The sequence below is a fragment of the Anolis sagrei genome, chromosome 3 (assembly GCF_037176765.1).
Source record: "Anolis sagrei isolate rAnoSag1 chromosome 3, rAnoSag1.mat, whole genome shotgun sequence".
NCBI classification, from domain to species: Eukaryota; Metazoa; Chordata; class Lepidosauria; order Squamata; family Dactyloidae; genus Anolis; species Anolis sagrei.
Window position 1 is genome coordinate 142,754,846 of NC_090023.1, and position 23,317 is coordinate 142,778,162.

Here is a 23,317-nt window from a genome sequence, read left to right on the forward strand (position 1 = left end):
GCGCGCTCACCCCTCTCCCTTCCCCGGGGAGACTACCTGGGAATGCGCACCAGGAGCCGGTGCAGGGAATGTCGATATGTTCTCCAGGTAAGAGCAATGACTCTGTTCCAGGTAAGCATTCCTCTTCATAGCCCCACAGCTGCAGGACGGACTGGACTCTGCTGTGTCCCAGGAAGAGCAGTCACTTGAGACTTCCATTGACTGAAATGTATGTATATATTTATTTATTTACTTAGTTCAAGGTTCCTCAAACTAAGGCCCGGGGGCCAGATACAGCCCTCCAAGGTCATTTACCAGGCCCACACTCGGGGGCAACGTAAGTCCGAAACGACTTGAAAGCACACAACAACAACAACAATCCTATCTCATCAGGCAAAAGCAGGCCCACACTTCCCATTGAAATACTAATAAGTTTATGTTTGTTAAAATTGTTCTTCATTTTAATTATTGTATTGTTTTTAAGTGTTTTTGCACTACAAATAATATGTGCAGTGTGCATAGGAATTCATTCATGTTTTTTAAAAAATTATAATCCTGCCCTCCAACCGTTTGAGGCACTGTGACCTGGCCCTCTGTTTAAAAAGTTTGAGGACCCCTGACTTAGTTAAAGGTAGTAAAGGTTTTCCCTTGACATAAAGTCCAGTGGTGCCCAACTCTGAGGGTTGCTGCTCATCTCCATTTCTAAGCCGAAGAGCTGGCATTGTCCGTAGACTCCTCTAAGGTCATGTGGTCAGCATGACTGAATGGAGTGCCCATACCTTCCCACCGGAGCGGTACCTATTGATCTATTCACATTTGCATGTTTTCAAACTTCTAGGTTGGCAGAAGCTGGGCCTAACAGCAGGAGCTCACTCCCCAGATTCGAACCTGCAACATTAAGGCTAGTAAGTTCAGCAGCTCAGCGGTTTAACCCACTGTGCCACCAGGAACTCCTTTTTTATTTACCTTATTTATATCTCACCTTTCTACCTTGAGGGGGACTTAAGGTGGCTCACAACATACAATCTATATAAATAAAAATGTAATGTTTTTTGCGGGATTAACAGTTTTTTGTGGGATTAACAGTGGTTCAAAAACCACTGGATGAATTGAAACCAAATTTGGACACAATATACCTATTAGGCCAATGAGTGACCATCACTCATAAAAACACTGAAAAACACAGCGAAAGAGACTTAAAAAGCCCCAAAACAAAACAAAAAACATTAAAACGCATGCTCAAAACCACATATATACACAAACACACATACACACACACATATATATACACGCACATATATATACACAGACTGGGCCACAGCAACGTGTGGCAGGGGATGGCTAGTATCCAACTACAAACATGGTTTAAAATAAAAAATAAAATAAAATCCATTTCAATGAATCACGTCATCTAGAGTCAGAGTCCAAGGCCATTCCGTAGTCACACTGCACATATTGAAAGGGGATGTTGATACCATACCAAGTTTTATATGAACTACTAACATATGTCATCATCATAGGCAATAACTTGAGGCCAAGTATGGGCCCTTCCACACAGCCATATAACCCTGAATATCAAGGCAGATAATAATAGTAATAATACTAATAATATTTTATTATAGCCTACCACCATCTCCCATACAACATATAAAATGCAATATATCAACATTAAAACCAAAACACATTTAAAAGCAGACATATAAAATTAACAAGAGCAATAGAATCGATAAAATATGGCAATAGTTGTTAATTAAAAATCCATACAGTCAATCTAGCCTTCCCTGGCTAAAGATAGTTGTCTGGCTGCTATCTTAAAGATTTCTTTATTATTTATTTACGACATTTATAGCCCACGTTTCTCAAGCATATGGCGACTCAAGGCAGGTTACAGATTGGCACGATTCAATGGCATGCATTCATAAAAGTGCGATTAAAAACAATCAACATAACAATATAAAACATATATAAAAACCATATCATCTTGTTGAAAACATTATCAAAGGCCTACAGAAAGGACCAAGTTTTTAGCTCTTTCTAAAATCCACAATATCTGCTTTGAACTGGATTGTCTGAGTCCACGCTGCCATATAATCTAGTTCAATGTGGATTTTATACAGCTGTGTGGAAGGGGCCTGTGATTGTCTTGGCCCTGGGTCCATATGTGACTGTAGAGATCTATTGTGGATCCATATAGTCTTTCGCAATGAGGACATAGATTTCCAGATGGAAGGCGGTCCTGACAAGGGTTAGCTTGAGGCGCTTTCCTCTTGACACTTTCTCCCTTTCACCCTCCATTCATACCTCAAAATCCACAGCATTGTTGGTAGCAGCTGACCTCCAGTTACAATATTTATTCCACATTTTTAAAGGTTTGATTTAAATCTCTTGCTGTCCACTACATATAAATATGTGAAATGGTGTCATAAGGAAGAGGGAGCAGACTTGTCTTCTGCTGCCCTTGAAACTAGGACTCGGAGCAATGGGTTCAAATACAGGAGAGGAGATTCCACCTGAACATTAGGAAGAACTTTCTGACTGTACAGGCTGTTCAGCAGTGGAATTCTCTGACTCAAAGTGCAGTGGAAGCTTTTAAACAGAAGCTGAATGGTCATCTGTCAGGGATACTTTGATTATGCTTTTCCTGCATAGCAGGGGGTTGGACTAGGTGACCCATGTGGTCTCTTCCAACTCTATGATTCTATGACATTCCATTTTCCATTCTTTAGCTGAGTATACTTGTCTGCCCACTGACTTTCCCCCTTCTCCAGCTCTGAGAAGGCTTACCAACACTCTAGCAAGGGTGGGCAGGCTCTCTTTGTGGCTTTTTTCTTTCCTTCCTCCCTCCCATCCCCTTGTCACCCCGTGACATCACAGAGGGCCACTTCACCTAGCAATCACCTTTTCTGGTTCAAAGAGTCATGCGAACATGCTTTAACTTTTATATATAGAGAGTTGTGAATTGAAACAATGGTGATTAACTTGTTGCGAGTTGAACTGATCAATTACATATTTTCCCAGCATAGTCTTCTCATTCCATGTTTTTGCAGTAATCAGAAGTGCAGATAAGAAGCATGTCTCGTTTCTTCTTTTCTCAAATGACTATACTCGTAACTTTAGTCAGAAAGACTGATTACTGCTTCCTAATCACCAAATGAGGTTCCTGTTACTAATGGTTCAAAAAAGGGTGTGAAACGTGTAGTTTCCCCGTCATTCCTCATCCTGCTGCCTCTGCTGATAAAAGACTTCTGGAATTCCCAATTCAGCACCATCTGGAGGGCTGCATAATTCTCCCCTCTGGGTTAAACAAGATATTACATCAAGTTGGTTGTTCATTATTGAATAAATTAAGTTTGGTGGATACTGACATGCAGGTATTACGAGCTACTTGTTGACATGCCTGGTTAAGCATGAATAGTAGCTCAGCTGTCATCTGAACGGATGGAAGCTCATTTAGAAAATAACAAATTACTTTGCTATGCTACTTAAGAAGGCTATCAAGGCAGAAAAATCACTTATGGAGGAGAACAAGAAGGCAGAATGACTGAATGATGCTCCTGAAAGTGGTGGATTCTCCATCTTTGGAAGTCTTTAAATGGAGATTGACAGGTCATTTTTCAGGATTGCTTTGTGGTCTCTTTTAACTCTGAAGATTCCATGTTTCTGGCTGCATAGGACCTTCTGGGGTTCACACCTGGAGACTTCTTGTGTTCTGGGCCTAACCTGGAGGAGGACCCTGTCCCTGAGCTGAGGTGTGCAATCTTAGCTCTGCTTTCAAGAAGGCTGGCTCCCATCCTTTGCATCCAAGTTTAAGTCGTTGCATTGCTGAAGTTCCAAATCTATACCTAGCTGTCTACATGTGGCATTTCAAAGATGGCTAGGCTTTGATTATTTACATTAACCGAGGCCCCAACTGCATTGCCATATACTGCAATTTGAAATTGCATTACATGGTCAGTGTAGACTCATTGTAGCTGCATTGAACTGCAATATATGAATCTCCTTCGACCAGTTTGAAACTGCAGTATATGGCAGTGTAGATGGGGTGTGAAAGTGCTTTCCTTCAGCCCTGGTGAGCATAGCAATTGCTGCAGAATGCTGAGCGTTACAGCCCAAGAGCAGGAATTCCCAATCCCAATGTAATGGCACCAGCCATTGTGACACATTTGCCTCCCTGCCTACTGCTCTATTGACATCTTTTATATACATATATTCTATATACACATAATAGAACACTATACTGCCCATCACCCAAATGAAGGCTTTCATATGGGGACAATTTCATCCTAGAGTTGATGTGTTTCTGACTCCCTCAATTGGTGTGTTATTTACATGACCCTGCCCACTGCCTTAACTCTATCCTACCTTTTCCTATGGCACACAGCAAACAGAGAGGAATCAATTAGCAACTGAACATACTGTGGAGGGGGTTGGGGGACTAACTCAACATGGTGGGTTTTGTAGTTCACCCTGCATCAAGACAGAGCACTGTGACCCCCACTGACAATGGACCTGGACCACATTTGGCACACAGAACCCCCATGACCAACAAAAAATACTGGAGAGCTTTGGGAAGAATTCACCTTGATTTATAGGAGTTGTAGGTACTGGGATTTATAGTTCACCTGCAATCAAAGAGCACTCTGAACCCCACCAGTGATGGTCATGAGGGTTCTTGGCACACAGAACCCTCATGACCAATGAAACATACTGGAGGTCTTTGGAAGGATTTATAGACGTTGTAGTTCACCTACATCCAGAGCGTACTATGAACCCCAACAATGATGAATCTGGACCAAACTTAGCACATATACCTGATATGCCCAAATTGGAATATTGATGATTTTGGGGGAGAGTTGTAGGTACTGGGATTTATAGTTCACCTGCAATCAAAGAGCACTCTTAACCCCACCAAAATGGGAATTAGACCAAACTTAGCAGACAGAACCCTCATTGCCATAAAAAAATACTGGAGGTCTTTGTGGAAAATTCACCTTTATTTGGGAGAGTTGTAGTTCACCTACATCCAAAGAGCATTGTGAACCCAAAAGCCGATGGATCTGTAACAAACTTGGCATGCATACCTGATACACCCAAATTTGATTACTGCAGGGGTTTGGTAGGGATTGACCTTGAGTTTTGAGAGTTGTAGTTCTCCTACAACCAGAGAAACGATGACCCTTACCGATGGACCTGAATCAAACTTGGAACACAAAATCCCCATGGCATGCTGAATATACTGGAGGGGTTTGAGGGGAACTGATCTTCATTTCTGGGAGTTGTAGTTCACCTACATCCAGACACACTGACCACCACCGACAATAGACTGGAACCAAACTTAGCACACAGAATCCCTAAGACCAACTGAATCTACTGGAAGAGTTTGAGGGGACTGACCATGATGCGAGTTGTACTTTACCCTGGAACCAGAGAGCACACTGGACTCCACCAATGATTCATCTATAGCAGTGGTTCTCAACCTGTGGGTCCCCAGATGTTTTGGCCTTCAACTCCCAGAAATCCTAACAGCTGGTAAACTGGCTGGGATTTCTGGGAGTTGCAGGCCAAAACACCTGGGACCCATAGGTTGAGAACCACTGATCTAGAGCAAACTTTAATCACTGATTGAGCATCAGGGGGTTAACCTGGCATGATGTGAGTTGTAGTTCACCCACAACAGTATGCATTTTGTAAAATAAAAAAATGACTTTCTCAAATAACCTGGGCAACGCCAAGTACTCAAACTAGTAGTCTATAAGGCAGGGCTGAGGACTGATGATCCTCCAGATGTTCTTGGACTTCAACTACCAGATTTCTTACTGTGGGCTGTGCTAGGAGCACTAGTCAACACTTGGAGGGCCATACAAGCACCTCACATGATTTAAAGCTAGGAGAAAAATTAATAATTTCACCATTAAAGCAGAACAGTAAGCTTGCTATGCTTGTCTGATACAGTTCCACTATGAATTAACTTACAAGTTCCATTGAGCTTTGTAAGTTCAGCCTAAATAAATGGAGGAGGAGGAAGAAGAGGAGGATCCAGTCTGAACAGGACTGGGAAAATGATCTAAATTCCTCAAAGAATGTGTGAACACTTTGTGGGCAATGTGTATTATTTGGCACTTGACCATGGTTGCTGCCTCACACCTCTCCTGTGCCAGCCCTGTTGCCTATGCTCCGTTCTTTTCTTGGTTCATCACAGTTATCTTCCCTGTAATGAGGACTTTTTTCTATTTTCCCCAGATCTCAAAGCAGCAGAGGGAAACATCAGTGGACTACTAGCTAGGCACGCTACTTCAAGCTACACTGTGTGTTTACATCTGCCTTATTTCTACTATACTTCTAAATCAGCAAGAAGCATAGCTACCAATGGCTACTCTTTGAACACATTTTCCAACCATTATGCCTCTATCTGAGAGCATTTCCATCTGTTCCCTATTTAGTCAGTTTGCCATTCAGAATATCATGAGGTATCTTATCAAACACTTCGCTGAAATCCAGACAAAGGATTTCCCAGTGTTTCCACACCTAATAAATTAGTGTTTTGATTTTTAAAAGAAAGATAGAAGGCAAATATACCAACTAATCTCCTCACTATCACTAAGATGTTTAAAATGAGACTCCTGCAAAACCTAATATTTTTCCTAGTATTGAGATCAGGCAACTGGCTTCAAGACTGCTGGGTCATCTTTTCTGCCTTTTTTTTTTTGAAGACAGGGACAATATTTGCTCATCTCCTATCCTCTGGCACTTCATTCATTGTGCAGTGTTTCTCAGGAACGATTCTTGTGGTTGTGTATCTATGTCGACAGTTCCTTCAGGACTCTGGGATATAGTTCATCTGACCCTGCAGATTTGAATTCATTAAATAGGTAATTCCTAAGTCCTTTTCAATCTTGATTTGCAGTCTGGATTCCTTGCCAAGTCTCTGGTGGTGCATGGAAGGACACAGTCCTCTTGGCAGAAAAATAATTAAAGCAAAATAAGTATTGAGCAGTTCTGCCTTTTCATTCATTCTTATCTGTTACCATTTTATCATCCTTGTTGGGAAGTGGCCTCACTATTTCTTGCTTTGAACATACTAGAAAAAACAACAACATTTTTATTGCTGTTTGCCTAGCCAGTCCCAGCTCTTTTTTAGTTTTAGCTTTCCTCCCACTATTCCTGCAAGCTTGGGCATGCATCTGTTTTCCTCCTTGGTGATTTGACCTTCCTTTCATTCTTTGGTTTTTCCTTCTTGCTTAAGTTTAGTGTGCAGCCACATGGACTTTTTCAGATGCTTCCCATTTTCTTCCATGGAATTGTTTCTGACTGTACTTTTAGCAGTTCCTTCATAAAATCCCACCCATGCTGGGTTTTCCTTTGGCACCTTTGGCCATGGGATTCTTCCCAGTATTCCCCTGAGCTTGTTTAAATCAGCTTTCCTGAAAGCCAAGGTTCATGTTTGACTACTCCAGAGGTTCCCAAACTTTTTTTGACCAGGTACCACTTGAACAGGGACCAGTTTGACCAGGGACCACTCTCCAACTTTAATACCAAAAGAGCTATGAATCAGTTTCTGGTCAACTTTGTATTTGGTTATTTGGGGTGCTAATTCAGAATATTACATTGGATGAACCACATCAGCTCTAGTTTCTGATACAGAACATATGCAATCCAGTAGTCGCCATCTGCTCGTTCACAGAAACCCATGTTTAATAATCTACAGCTGATGTGGTCTATCCAATGCAATTTTCGGAATCAGCACCCCAAATAACCCCAGGAACAGACCTAAAAATGAAGATACCAAGGTGCCTCCGCTTCCCGGTGCCACATGGAATGGCTCCTCTCAGGAGGAGGAGAAGCAGCAGTCAGGAGCCTTGTTGTTGCACCTTTCGTGGGTAGTCAGCCTCTCCTCTTCCGACATTCCCGTTGCCTTGGCACTATAAGAGGGTTTTGCAAGACCAGTCACTCTCATTGCACCAGTGTAATAACAGTGAGGCTACAGACCATATTTTAGTTCTTGCGGACCACTGGTGGTCCACGGACCACAAGTTGGGAACTACAGAATTATACTTTTATTTTCCAGGTCCTACAATCATGAATTCTAGCATCACATGGTCACTCCTTCCTAAAGTACGAGCTTTTGATTCCAGTGACCAATACCTCCCTAGTGGTTAGGAGCAAGTCAATGCTGCTGATCTCATTGAAAGATTATCTGCAAGATATATCTGTAATTCCAGAGAGATCGCAAAGTTACTCCCCCAGCAGATATCAGGATCATTTACCTCTTTCATAATTACTTTTTCTTGTTTCTTGGAGATTTTTGAGATTTGTTTCTGAAAAGCAACATCCAGCACTTCATCTTATCTTCGTGATCCATTGCAAACTCCTACCACATTTTCATTTTCACTTATTATTGTATTTATTTCACCCAAATGCTTTCCACTGATAACTTGCTCCTGACATAGAATGCACCGCCTCCTTTATTTGTTCCCCATCTATACTTATATTCAAATAATGGAAGTCATCTCACCAAGTCTCTGTTATGCCTATAAAGACATATTTATATTTCTGCACATCATGTTTGTTTCCCAAACTCTGTGTATCGGTGTATAGACATCTAAAGTGTGGCTTGTTCTTATTTTTTATGCTACTGCAAATTTTGTTTTGGCTGCCATTCTTTCCCATTCACTCCCGCAGACTCTTCTCTAAATTTAAAATCTTTGTTTTTAGAGCATTCTTTTGGACATATATTTAAGATACCTTCTCTTATAATATTTAAGCTTTAATTTTAGAGCCTTCTTGATCAGATTCACTGTGATTTTGCCAAAAGCCATTCTTCTTGGACTCAACTCTTCACTTTCCTGTCCAGTGCGTCATACTCTAAGATAAACTGTTAAATGGTGTGCTTTCACTGAATGAGATCAAATGTGCTTTCCTTACCATGTGACTTCACATGAAAGTCTCCAATTACACATTTTCCTTGTTAATTAATCAGGTCACAGCCAGGTTTACCAACGAATTTCAGGGAAAAAACAACTTGTACTTTATAAGTTATAGCAAAGCCTTTGGTTGTTTGGGCAGTGCAAAACTATGGATCACTCTTAAGGAAATCGGTGTGCCTCAACATTTGATTGTACCTGGAAAACACAGAGAAACAGAATTTGCAGAGAGGTCAGGCTAGGCTGAATTTGTCACCCTGTCTGCTTAACATGTACATGAAATGTATCAAATGTAAAGCTGAATTAGTATAAGAGAAAGGAGGAATGAAAATTACACCAAAAATATAAGATATGCAGACAAGACCATTCTTCTTGTAGAAAATAGCAAAGATGTGGCACAACTATTAAAGAAAGTCAAAGAAGAAAGTGCAAAGTCAGTATTATAGCTGATTATAAAAGTGATAACCACAGGCGATTTACATAATTTTAAACCAGATAATGAAAGCATTGAAATTATTACAAATGTTCTATATTAGTAATTAGACTGGTAAGGCAGGTATAAAGGAACTACACAAGACTTTATAGTATTAAGATATGTCATCATATTTCCAGCTGACAGAGAGAGAATCAATTCATTTGAAATGTGGTGCTGGATGAGACTTCTGTAGATGGACAGCTCACAAATCAAATAAATGGATCCAAGAACCTGAAATCTCTTAAAAGCCAAGATGAATAAATCAAAACAGTTATGCTTGGGACATATAATGAAAAGACATGACTCACTGCACTGACAACAATGCTTGGTAAGATAGAAGACAGTAGGAAAAGAGGAAGACTGAATTACAGGTAGATTCAGTCAAGGAAACTGAGTTTGCAAGAACTGATCAGGGCTGTTGATAATGTAATGATGATCAAAGAAGTTACTTTATATCAGCGGCTCCCAAACTGTGGTCTGCAAGAACTAAAATATGGTCCGTGGCCTCACCATTACTACACCGTTGCAATGGGAGTGACTGGTTTTGTGAAACCCTCTTATAGTGCTGAGGCTTATTAAATATGGTTTTATATGGGTGAGCAGATGGTGTCTACTGGATGGCTTATGTTATGTATCAAAAACTAGAGCTGATGTGATCTACCTAGTGCAATTTTCTGAATAAGCACTCCAAATAACCAAACCAAATCTAAAGTTGACCAAAAACCGATTCATAACTTTTGGTACTAATGTTGGAGCATGGCCCCTGGTCAAGTGGTCCCTGGTCAAAAAAAAAAAAGGGTTGGGAACCACTGCTTTATATAATAATGTATAATGATAGATAGGAAAGCTGGAAGTCAAATGTATTTTTTCTTATACTTTATTATTGTTGTTATATTCTTACTATTTCTAACTTCTTGATTATTTTTGTTTTGGCATCTTTTAATGTATTAGAAAACACTTAATAAAATGATAAAAGGATTATTTTGAGGTCTCTTATTAATAGGATCACCATAACACATAGTTGACTTGATGGCAATTAACAACAGCAATCCCCTGTTATTAGCCTATTGTGCCAGCAACTGGTAGAAGCTCACACCAGCAGAAAGTTTGGGAAGAAAATGAGAGCATGATAGCTTCTCTCCCAATATCCACAGCAACTAGTTACAGAACACCACAGCAAGAAGCCAAGTCTCTCTGCATAGTGAGAGACAGGCATCCCCCTAATCTCAGTCTGTCCCACCTCACATCCAGGGGGAGATTTCAGAAAAGCTGGGGTGCCTTGCATTGGTCCTGGCAGTAATAGCACAGAGGTGCTTCAGACAGACCTGCAGTAAAGTAGACTGGTAGACATCTTCTATATAAATAAAATGTAATGTTTGTTTGTTGGATTTACATAATTCAAAAACCACTGGATGAATTGACACCAAATTTGGACACAAAACACCTATCAGACCAACAAGTGACCATCACTCACAAAAACACTGAAAAACACAGCAGAAAAGACTTATAAAGCCAAAAAAGCAAAAAAATTCCAGAGCACATGCGCAAAAACGACTTCCCTTAGCAAACAAAACACACAATAACATATCCACTCTCTCGTCCGGACTACAGCTCTCAGCATCCCCTAGACCAGGCCCGTTAGGAGAGGAGGATAATCCAAATGCACTGTTTCTAAGCTACAATCTTTCTTCTCCTTGGATTTCTTTGAGAGCATCCCAATCACTGCATATTTCAAATTTCCTATTCCTGGACTGCAACTACCAGCAATCCTCCAGATAGATAGATACGATATAGATAGGTAGTTAGGTAGGTTAGGTAGATCAGGAGGACTGCTGGGAGTTGCAGTCCAAGAATAGGTAGGGAAGGAAGAAAGGGGAGAAAGAGGAAGGGAAAGAAAAGGTGGAGGAACGAAGGGAAGAAGAGGAAAAGGAAGGAGAGAAAGAAAGAAAAATAGGGAAGGAAGGAAAGAAAGATGGAGGGAAGGAAGTGGAGAAAGAAAGAAGAGAAAGAGGGAGGAAAGGTTGGCCACAGCAACGCTTGGCGGGTAAAGCTAGTAGCTAATAAATTCTCTGGAAACTTAAAGGCTAACAGATTTTTATAGGGTCACAGAATCAGATTCGTGACATATAGTTCTCAGTTGTTTAGTATGTTTGTTTAAAACAATAGGGCTACATGACTGTGAAGTGTCAGAGCTCTTCAACCCTGAAACAAGAAAATTAAATCTTCTTGGCCACTTCCCAGTCTAAGAGCTTTTGTGTTCATATCTGGGACCAATTATGTGTGCCAGCTCTCTGACCAGAGCTTGTAATTCCCCTCATGTGATAAATATGTGATGGGTGGATTTTCTTCATTTAGGCAGCTTGATGCAGATTTTTCACAGCAGGTAGCCCTGTGTGGGTGTTCAGATGTTCAAATGTTGAGCTAGATGGGGGTATGGGTGCTCATGGAGCATCCAACCTGGAGACATCACCCCAGACTTGGTGGCATTCCAGATCCATGAAGCGCAAAGGGATGCAAAAAGCTCTCTTACAAAGAAGAAAAAGTAGCAAATATCTTACTTTGTAGAACTGGGAAAGTTCTGAACATTTCACCTGCATCTGTCTGGACATTTCACCTGCATTTTCTCTGGACATTTCACCTGCATCTGTGGCTGGCACCTTTAGAGGATTCTCTGTTTCTCATTTTACTTAAAATCAGAGGTTTCTTGTTACATTTGCATGACACAGCTACATGTTGCAGCCAACACACAAATATGTCATGTCCCACAATTTGGAAAGGACTTCACTAGCCAATGAAGCTGTGGGAGGACATGAGAGAAGCCTCCCCGCAGGATTGCAAGACATCCGGGTGTCCCCTGGGCAACATTTTCATAGATGGCTGATTCTCTCACTCCAGAAGCGACCAGAAAAAATGAACTGAAGAATGTGGAATACCCAGCTTTTCCTTAACTATAGTCTGTTTGCAATATGTTAAAAAGACGGATTTTAGGCTATCTCTTTGGAAAAGCTAGGTATTCTGTAATATTGAACATTTTTTCACAATAGTATTTGAACTTCTTTTAAAAATTATTTTACACCTTTAATTTGGGAGGCTTTTCCAATTACACTCATTCTCCCCTAAGTCAAGTCAAAGGCAGACATCGGGTAAAAAGGCTCATAGGAACTAGTCCCAAATGCAGCAATTGTCCCTGGCAAAGGACTGTCATACTGTCACCATTCCAGCAGCAAGTTTTCCAATACTCAAATTATGTTGGAAATAGCAGAAATCCACAGTCTATCTCCTGTCTACCATTCCTTCCCTCTAGTGTGGCTTCATACCACATAGGTGAGGGCAATGGCAAAAGACTTGCATGCAACACCTCCAGGGTATCTTTAAAAATATTATTTTCCATGTATGCTTTTATTGTTATTGTGCTCCTAGTCTTAGGCCTACTGAGGTTTCTCTTGCCAAGTGAGAATAAGCAAGTGAAGAGAGGAGCAGGTTCTCCTGTCCTATCTTGTAGGTACAGCAAGGGGATCATTTTGGCTATCTTTGCAAGTCCTCCACCCATTTTGGAAACCCAGATTCCATAAAATAGGGGCTGTGTTAAATGTAATAAATATTTCATAGGCAGAGGAGATACATTCATTGGTAATTTGTATTCAGCACATAATTCAGCTGTATAGCCATAGTGACTATTCCAAACTTTGGGTCAAAAGTTGAAGTCCTGAATAAATGAATCACCCTTTGAGAAAGGGGGAAAAAACCTGTGTTTATCCTGTGGAGACATATAAGTATTCCAGACAACATCTGCTAATGAAAGGGGATATTTAATAATAAGTTATATTGGGAACAAAAGTTTAAAAAGCAAATAATAACTGACTTGATCATGTTTATGCAAGCAACTAAGTTTTCAAACAAGCTGTCAACAGTGACTGCATTATGAAGCTATTAACAAGCGCAAAGCTGTAAACAACGTTCTTTTTGCCCCAGAATTATTCCCAGTGAAGAGTAAATAAGCTTTTATTTGGAATACAAACCAAGCTGTTGTGAGTTTTTCAGTGAATTTCCTTCAGAGAGGTCCATAACTCAGGAGCCAACTGGAGCCTGGAGGAAAAGGGCTGCTATGACTGCTACCACCATTTACATTCACCAATTCTGTATTTTTAAGAGTAACTGAGCACACAGGTATTGGACAAGAAAAGATCCTGCCCTGATGCTGCCACATAATTTCATCATTATTCCTACATTTCTGAATATATATAAAAAATTAACAGATAATACATTTGCAAATACTGCATTTCTCCCTCTGCTCTGTGTTTTACTCAGATAGGCTGCAGAGAATAGTTGCCTGAAGCTTTTGTTTTTCTTTTGCAATGTGGTAAATACTGCAAGTGCTACCACAACAGTATTTACAGGTAGGGTTGCAGGATACATATTGACATGGGCCATATCTACACAGACCATTTAATGCAGCATAAGACAACTAGAAACCACGGTGGCTACAAATGCACAGCCGGATTGGGAGAGGGGAAAAAAACCACACACCACAGAATGGTTTGAGGCCAGGTTCCATGTTTAATGTAGTTTGCTGGCTTTGTAATGCCGCTCAATTGGATGGTTCTGCAATGCATTCCAGATTATTGATTTGGGCACACCTGTATTGATTATTGATGTGTCCATGGAGGAATGCATATAGTTTTATTTCATGTCAAAAGCATTGCATAAATAAATTTGTATAAAACTGATAAAATAGAGGAAACATAAATAATTTTAAACCAAAAACAGGCAATAGTGACATGTTGTCTGTAGCTTTAAATAGTTCTTCCTCTGTGCATGATGCAGGGCATTGTGGACAGATGTGGAGTTGTTTGTTCTGCTTCACAGTCGCATAAGGTGAAGGATTCTTCTAGGTAGGGCCATCTTGCCATGTTGTCTTTTGATCTGCCAACTCTGGTTCTGAGTCTGTTCAGGGACTTCCAAATTGCCCATTCTTGGTTTGCCCCTGTAGGAAGACCCTTGTGGGGGGGCCATCCAGTTGGGATTTTCTGGTTTAGCTGTCCAGAGGGATATTCTTGCTGTTGCTGAAGGAACATTAAGAGGAATGGTGGTTCTCACGAAGCTTTTCCAAATTGGAGTCTACTGGGAGGAGGCTGATAGTCATGTAGTGATGGCTTTCACAGTGTTCAACCTTATTTCTCTCAGAGTTGGCAGCAACTTCCCGTCACACATCAGGGGAACAATGCCAGCTAGCTTATAGAGCCTCTCAACAAGTGTAGGTTTGAGACATCCTGTGATTATTCTACATGTTTCATGTAGTGGTATATTCACCTGCTTCACATGGGCAGACTTGTGCCAAACAGACTTATGCATACAGTTAAAAAGGAGAATGCTTTTGTTCAAGCTGCATATTTTTCTGATTAACCTGACATTTGTAACATGAACACTAAACCAAACTTATTTCTCTGCTAAGCCCCTTTTCTCCCTTGCCTTAGTTTCATCACTCCTAGCACTCTGTTTCAGTGATGGACTGCCAAATTCCTCCACGAGGCTAGAGTATGAAAAGCACACACCACTCTCAAGGTGTTTGCTCTTGGAATTTTTTATAGTGAGGAAGACAGACATTTCATTTTGGGCTGTACTCCCAACACAAAACAATTTAGTTTCCCACAGCTCAAATGGGATACTTCCTCAAAGAGCATGCCAACCAGTACACAAGACGAAAACACATTTGTAATATATTTTGTGAATGAAATTAGACTTCTGTCTGAATTAAGACATAGTGAAAGTTCAGATGGACCAAAGATATATTTTTAAGCTCAGGTTCTTCTGTATAAACATCAAGGAACAGGAATAAAATACAGGCTATTGGTGCAAATCTATAATCTGGAGCACATTACCAAGCCAGCCAATTGAGCAAACTGCTCAGATCACATCTTAATTAATGCTGGGATGTTTGAGCTGGGAGGGGGCGTTGAGTAAGACTTATCTTGGTGTGGAGGAAATTACAACTCAAACAACAGAAGCTAAACCGTGTGCTTTGATAAACAGGCAGGGGCTGCATTCAGTTGTGCTTGGGTGATCCCACTCTACAGAGATGACAGCTGAGCCAATCACACTCTTAATTAGCATGCACTGCAAATGGGAAGTTCCTTTTCTCAGGACTGGGACAGACGGTCTCAACCACTCAAACTTCTAATCCCCCCTCCTGTTTGCTCTTGTGCCTGATGATATTTGCATGCACTCAACAATAACCTATTGAAACAAACCAGTTTGTTTCTGCCTGAGAAACATAGCGAGCTGCTGCCCAGTGTGAATCATTAGCATTTATCCACAGAGAAATAACCCCAAAATTCTTAGGCAAGTGGGATGTTCTTTGTGTATTTTGGTTGTAAGGGTATCTTACAAAATGCAGGGTATATGACTTAACTATTTTTTTGATTTTTCATGCACTGGCATCCTCAGCAGCAAATGTTTTTTTCTGAGAGCCAGATTGTTCCATTTTTTGCTCCAGACTAGCAAAATGTGAATAAAACTATGTGGAAGACCCAGGCAGGTTTATGTTTACAGAAGATGAAGCACATTATTTGGAATTTGCCTTCTCCAAGTATGTGGTTTTTTAAAGATTATCATATTCTGCACACTGTTTTGGAGATTAGAACTTGCTTCATACGATGCTGGTAGCATTACCAGCAGATAGGTTGGCATGTATGTTGCTTGTATGCTAAGGTTGTGATGCAGCCAGGACTGAAATAATACGAATTGTGAATTAGCAGGGACAGTAAAACCTGAGTTTTTTTGGGCTCATAGCTGCCCTGTTCACAATAGGGGGGATCGTACTAAGGGTGGGCACTTTCACTGTTAATATAAAATATTTTGTGGTAGATTGGTCAACTAAGCCTCATCAGCTTGGCAAAACATCCACTGCAGTAGAAATGAAAAACAGCTGCCATAAGTGGACATGAATGTGGCTCTTCTTTTATAGAATCATATAATCATAGAGGTTTAAGAGACCACAAGGACAGTCCAGGCTAACCACCTGCTGTACAAGAACACACAGTCAAAGCACCTCCAACAGATGGCCACTCAACCTCTGCTTAAAACTCTCAAAGAAGAAGATTCCATCACACTCAGATGCCATTTTTTCCTGGAAGCATTTTACAGTGTCATATCATTGTTCTACAATGTGGATATAATGCTTGGACTTGGTAATAACCTGGATGAAGATCAGTAAACTGAAACTCAGTTCAGTTCCTATAGCCGTTTTTCACTATAGTTACGACCATGCCAGGGCAGCAACAGTCTGGTTGCAGCATTCTTTACATTGGACACCTCCGATTTGAATTCTTAGTGTACATAATTGGAAATAGTTCTGAAGATTGCCTGGAATTCAGTTATCACAAAATAGAGCACTGAGACCAGACAACTATGGACCCTTCTACACTTAACTAAAACCCGTGAGGAAGCGGGTTAAAAAAACCCTGCTTCCTCCCAAGTTTTAGTCCCTACCCTCTCCCACAATCCTGGGCTTTCCTTTAGGGGAAAGGTTGACCTGGTATGGCACCCCAGCCCCCCATTTCCCTCCCAAAACTTTCAGGAGGAGCCTGCTGGCAGTGCAGGCCCCTCTGCAGAGTCCTCTTGATATGAAAAAATGGCACATCAGGAGGTTGCGGGAAGGGAATTCCCTCCAGGAGCCCAAAGAACTGGGATGGTTGTGGAGGTTGACCCTGGGCCTGCAGAAGTGGTCCCGGGAGTCAATCCCCACAGGCCTAGAACTTGAAAAAATCCAGAGTTTACCTTAAGGTCCCAACCTTAGGAGGTGTCAAAACCCAGTTTATTCTTCATTAATTTGGATTTACCTCATGTCACGGATTGCAGGGCCTACGTAGAAGGGCCCTGAGATGAACTGTTTTAAATGCCTTGAACTAAGTGGATTATGACTACCAGTTAATTTCCCAGTCCAATTCAAAGTTATTGGTGTTCCCTTTTAAAGTCCTAAATAACTTAAAATCCCTCCAGAAAAAAATCACTTTCCCTTGATTGTTACTGCCCAGTCTTTAAGGTCATCTTCAGGATCTCTTCTTTGGGTGCTGTTCTCCACAACGGTGGCATGGATGAATGGAGGGGCTACCAGGGAGCTTCCATACGCTCCATGATCATTCATGCCAATAGTAATGCAATCATCCTAGTACTGTTATGTTGCATACATTAATTTAATCTCTTTTATTTCTTACATAACGGAATATAATTTAATCTTGCTGTTTCCTGTCAGCATTTCTGTTTTGTTGGAGAAATGATAACTTGCAGGCCAGCAGCCAAACGCCAAAAGATCTCCTCACCTGTTTCTTTATTGCTTGCCTGGTTGTTAGAAATGTAGACCATATAAATATTGGCTTGTTGATACTGACTTTAAATCTAATTTGGCAATAACTGAAAACTTCCACAAAGTTAAATGGATATTTAGAACCCATTCTAGGAGCCTGCATTTGTAGGATCACTATTAGGAATGTGAAGTCCCAGAGTGTGGCAGCTGCATCTTCTGGTAGAAAAAACAACAACCCAATAACGTACATACTGAATATTCAAGCCTAGTAGGGATGGTAATTCTCCAATGTCTTTGAAACACACTTTATTTATTTATTTTTCTACACAGGAATGTTTTAATTCAAAAACATCAGGTGCAGCATTTTCTCAGGACTACAAAGAGTTTGGAAGCAAAGCAGGCACGAGAGAAGCAAAAGAGGCTGACATTTAAACAGCACACTCTGTGACAGCTTTATATCCTGTAATACAATGGCTGGAGAGATGACCCCACTGAATCCAGAAGAGGCTGCTGGGCCTGCCCACCTCCACTGACCCCCTCGCACTTCAGCCCCACAGAACAAACCAGCAGCTCCGCCACAAAGGCCCAGTGTGAGGGACGCACCTTTGTGATGCATGCCAAAGAAAAGCTGCTGCTTAGCAAAACAAAAGGCATTTTATAATCTACTTATTGTGGCCCATTAGGACTGAAGGGGGGCTCCATAGCCTAATGGGGAGGTGGGCCAGGCACTCCAGGGTTTCTATTGGTTGTAATAAAGATGTTTCGCTGTTCATGTCCAAGTGTGACAAGACATAGGAGTCTTTTCCCAGAGGCAATCTGACATCTTCATTGCCTTTGCCAAAGCTTGATTTTTCTAGGATTAAAAACAAAACAAAGCATTTAAAATATCTCTTTTTCTGTGAATTAAATCAGACTGTTCTGGAAGAGTAGAAGCTGTGAAAAGAAATTCACATGGTTGTCTGAATGATCATACTGCAACATTGAAATGTATAGATGCCATCAGAAGGAATTTATCAATTGGGAGATCTCACCATTCATTTAGCAGGGAAAGGTTGCATGCCGGCTCCAAAGTCTCCACTGTGTTCAGAGCACTGTGTGACCAGTGTGCTATAGATCCTCAGGCACACGTAACTCAGCCTGGTTTTTTTAGGCCAGAGTCCACTTGGGCCATGCTATCCGCAAGGTAGTTTTTGGAAGGAATCAAAATACTTGGTTTAAGAGTGGGCAGAAAAATACAAAAACAGTCATAAGCAGCATAATTTTAATGGTGGATATTGATTGAGATTGTTTAATGGAATACTGTGGTGGAGAGGGGTTTGCTTTATCCTTTGCAAAAACAATGCCAATGTGCTTTACAATAATAATATTACACACTAAATTATATCAAGGCTGCTGCCCAAATACCTGCTTCCCACCAATGTCATTATCTCTCTGTAGTGGTGGGACTGTGTTCTCCTGTGATGCAAAATGTTATGGTGCTGCCAATAGAAGCTACCATTTCAGATAGGCTTTTGCCAAGGAACCTGAATGAATGTGCCAGTTACTGGGCAGTAAGGCCAGGGGTACATTGAGAGATCCTCTGAGGCTGGATCTACATTGACATATAATGCAATCTCAGAATGCAGATTAACTACACTAAACTGGATTATATAGCAGGCTAGACTCTTATGACCTCATCATATGACACACTTTTAGCATCCTACGATTCTTCTGCCCCAGTTGAGCAATGGAGCCCCATGCTGCCCATCATACAATGTAGCCTCACTTCTGGTAGGGCTCTGTTGCTCAACTGGGGCAACAACATAGAAGGATGCTGCGCTGCCCACACGGGAATCTTCCTGTGTTCCATTTGGAACCATGGGGCTACAGTGGGGATAAGCTGCACAGTGACACTTCCCCATGTGTGATGGGGAAGTGCTGCTGCTGGGCGGGACATGGGGATTGCCCTGCTGCCAATTTGCTATGGAGGCTGGTGAATCAGCACGAGAGACCTTATCAATGTGATGAGGTCCTTTCAATCCAGTTGAATGCAATTAATTTGCATTCTAAAATTGTTTTATATGGCAGTGTAGATCCAGTGCCAGAAATAATGGCACTATAGCTAGAAAGGAAAAATAAAATGAGAAGATAAAACTCCCAGGCCAGAAGACACTCTGAAGACACACTTTGCCTCAGCAGAATAGTGCTGAGGCAAAGGATGCAACTGAATTCTTGCTGGATAATATGTTTGAGGGGATTATTTCCCAAAGACTATTGGAATGCATCAATTGTTTATAATAGTAATGTCGTTCCCCCTCCAGTATACTTGTCTTTTAATTCTGTCTGGAGCTGAAAAGAGAGCAGTGGTTCACAACCTTGTTTTTTGACCAGGGACCACCTTGACCAGGGACCACTCTCCAAGATTAGTACCAAAAGGGTTGTGAATCAGTTTTTGGTCAACTTTAGATTTGGTTTGGTTATTTGGAGTGCTGATTCAGAAAACTGCATTGGATAGACCACATCAGCTCTAGTTTCTGATACAGAACACATGCCATCCAGTAGTCACCATCTGCTTACCCACAGAAAACCATATTCAATAATCTAGAAGTGATGTCGTGGTAGTAGTAATCTTTCATGGGTAGTCAGCCCCTCTCCTCCTGACATCCTCGTTGCCTCGGCAATATAAGAGGGTTTCATGAGATCAGTAACTCTCATTGCCACGTGATTTCAAGGTAACCATGTTGCCTCGATAGTGAGATTAATGGGCCATATTTTCATTCTTGTGGACCACTGGTGGTCCATGGACCAGAGATTGGGAACCATTAAGACAGAGTTTGGGTTCTTGCAAATGTAGTCACCTCATTACTTATTCCTAATTCCTGGACTTCAGAAGAGACTTTGCATCTCCAGCTTTATACATGTTTGCATTTTGTTTTGAAGCATTTTGCTTGCAGTCCCATACATGCTTCAAAGGGGAGGGGGCGTGAGAAGACTTTGTAGCCAAATCATATGTTTTTTTTCTTTGCTTGGTATATTAATTGGATATTTTAATACATTATTTAATATTACATTCATTCATCAGTCATTGACTTTATAATGGACACACTATTAATGGCTTAAGCTAGTTTTTTTTAAAATTCTTGAGCAGTGCATTCTTTGTTTTTAATAATAATATAATAATAAACCTTTATTTATACCCCGCTAACATCTCCCGACGGACTCGGTGCGGCTTACAAGAGGCCGAGGCCCAACACATCAATAAAACAACAGCATAACAAATACAACAATAAATAAACTCAAAAAACAAGCAATAAACATTAAAACAATAGCAATAAACATTAGACAACAATGTTGATAAGAAACAACACATATGCAAGTATGAAAATCTATGATGGTTCATATCCCTTCTTGTTTGCAGAGAATAAGGAGTGGGTGTAATATATAAATTGTGCTAAGGAATTTATCTTAAATAGATACCATGTTCTAACTGCTGCTGCATACAGTACAGGTCAGAATAAAAAAGCCAAACTTAACCCAACCCCCCCTCCCCCGCCGCTCAAAAATAATTCTGGAGTCTTTTTCTTTCTGTATTTCTTTCTCATTTTCACTGATCTTTCACAGTTGTATCCAAGAATTAAATGGAGAGCAGACATCCTCTCTTTTACATTTTAATCGGTTTTGTTATATTTCTGATATACTTCATTTTGGCTCACTGTTGTACCAATCCTGCATGGTACCAAGGTCGTGTGGCAAAGTATGACTGAGACCTTCAGTAATCTCTTCACACAACTCCATGTGATCTGTGTTGGAATTTCACTCAGCTAAATGCTCACAGAATGCATTTTTTTGCACATTAGGATTTTCCTTTTGTTTGAATCCAGCACACTTGAGTAGGCATTAAAAAAGGCAGAAGGTCTTACTGATTTTCTCTGGCTGTTAATCTCACAATTAATAATAAAAGCCAAAATCCTGCAGAGAAGCTTCCTAAATCCCATTGACTTCAATGAGACTTCAATTTTATTGAAGTCAATGAGATTTAGGCAGTCTAGTTGTGAGTAGAATTGCAATTAATATAAATCTCTTAGAACTTGGCAATGTAATAATAATAATAATAATAATAATAATAATAATAATCTATATAAACAAAAATGTAATGTTTGTTTGTGGGAATAACATAATTCAAAAACCACTGGATGAATTGACACCAAATTTGGGCACAATACACCTATCAGGCCAACGAGTGACCATTGCTCATAAAAACACTGAAAAACACAGCAGAAGAGACTTAAAAAGCAAAAAAACCAAAAACAACAACAATGCCTGCACAAAACTACATATATACGCAAACACACACATATCCAAATATATGCGCACATACACACACACAAAACACATATACACAGACTGGGCCACAGCAACGCATGGCGGGGGGCGGCTAATAATAATAATAATAATAATAATAATAATAATAATAATTTATTTGTAGACTTCTCTATCTCCTCGAAGGGACTCAGGGCAGTTTACAACATATATGGCAAATATTCAATGCCAACAAAAAGCCATATAAACAAATTATATCAAAATAGAACACATCAAATAATATAAAACAGCCTAACTTTAAATTTAATAACAGACAAACATTAACCAAAAATAAAAGTTAAATAACTCAGACAAATTCACATAGTAGAAATTTATCACAGGACAAACATCTAAAACTAACAACTAAAACCTTATTGAGAGGTGGGATGGTTTTCAACAACCAACAGGCTGAAATCAATTCCAGTATCAAGACAAGATTTAAGATTTAACATAGGTAGACGATGATATATGTCAAGACGTGTTACTCTTCCTCCTCTCTGTACGCTAGAGTGCATAGATGGGTTTTTAGCGACTTTTTAATGGCAAGGAGAAAGGAATTCTTTTGGGAGGGAGTTCCAGAGACAGGGAGTGACCACAGAGAAGGCTCCCTCTCTTGTGCCCACAAGCCATGCTTGAGACGGAGGTGGGACTGAGAGCAGGGGCTTCGCTGCAGATCGGAACCCTCGAGCCAGTTTGTAAATGGAGATGCGGTTCTGCAAATAGTTTGGGCACAAACCATTTAGGGCTTTATAGATAATGATTGGTACTTTGTAAGCAGATCGCCAGCCTGTGGAACTGCCACAACATGGGAATCGTCCTCTCATGATACGGAACTCCAGTTAGTAATCTGGCCCCCGATCTCTGAACTAGTTGCAGCTTCCGAACTTTCTTCAAAGGCAGCCCCACGTAAAGAGTGTCGCAGTAGTCCAAACAGGAAATAACCAAGGCGTGGACCAGATTTGGCATCTCAAAAATTATCCTTTTAAAAATTATCTGGGAATGTTTCAAAGAAAATTAGACCATAGTGAAATATTTATTGATTAGAAATAAATATCTCACAGAAGCCTTGTTTCCTTTGCAAACATATTATTATTATTATTATTATTATTATTATTATTATTATTAGACACACAGCAAGATTAGTACACAGCAAACAAAATTACTGTGTTGGCTTTTGTATTTGATCACACATCAGACAATGTATCGACGAATAGTGTGTACAGATCCAAGTAGGGTGGCCTTTTGCAGCTGAAAGATGGTAATTTTCTCAGTGCTGATTGTTTTTAAGTGCTGGCCAAGGTC

At 40.5% G+C, this 23,317-nt stretch overlaps 1 long non-coding RNA gene across 1 annotated transcript; it reads left to right on the forward strand.

Moving 5' to 3' along the window:
- Positions 1–24: 24 nt before the first annotated feature.
- On the forward strand, positions 25–18,973 carry LOC132771373 (uncharacterized). The gene is made up of 3 exons (XR_010909581.1): positions 25–87; positions 818–884; positions 18,008–18,973. It is a non-coding gene; the product is annotated as an uncharacterized lncRNA (long non-coding RNA).
- Positions 18,974–23,317: the final 4,344 nt, after the last annotated feature.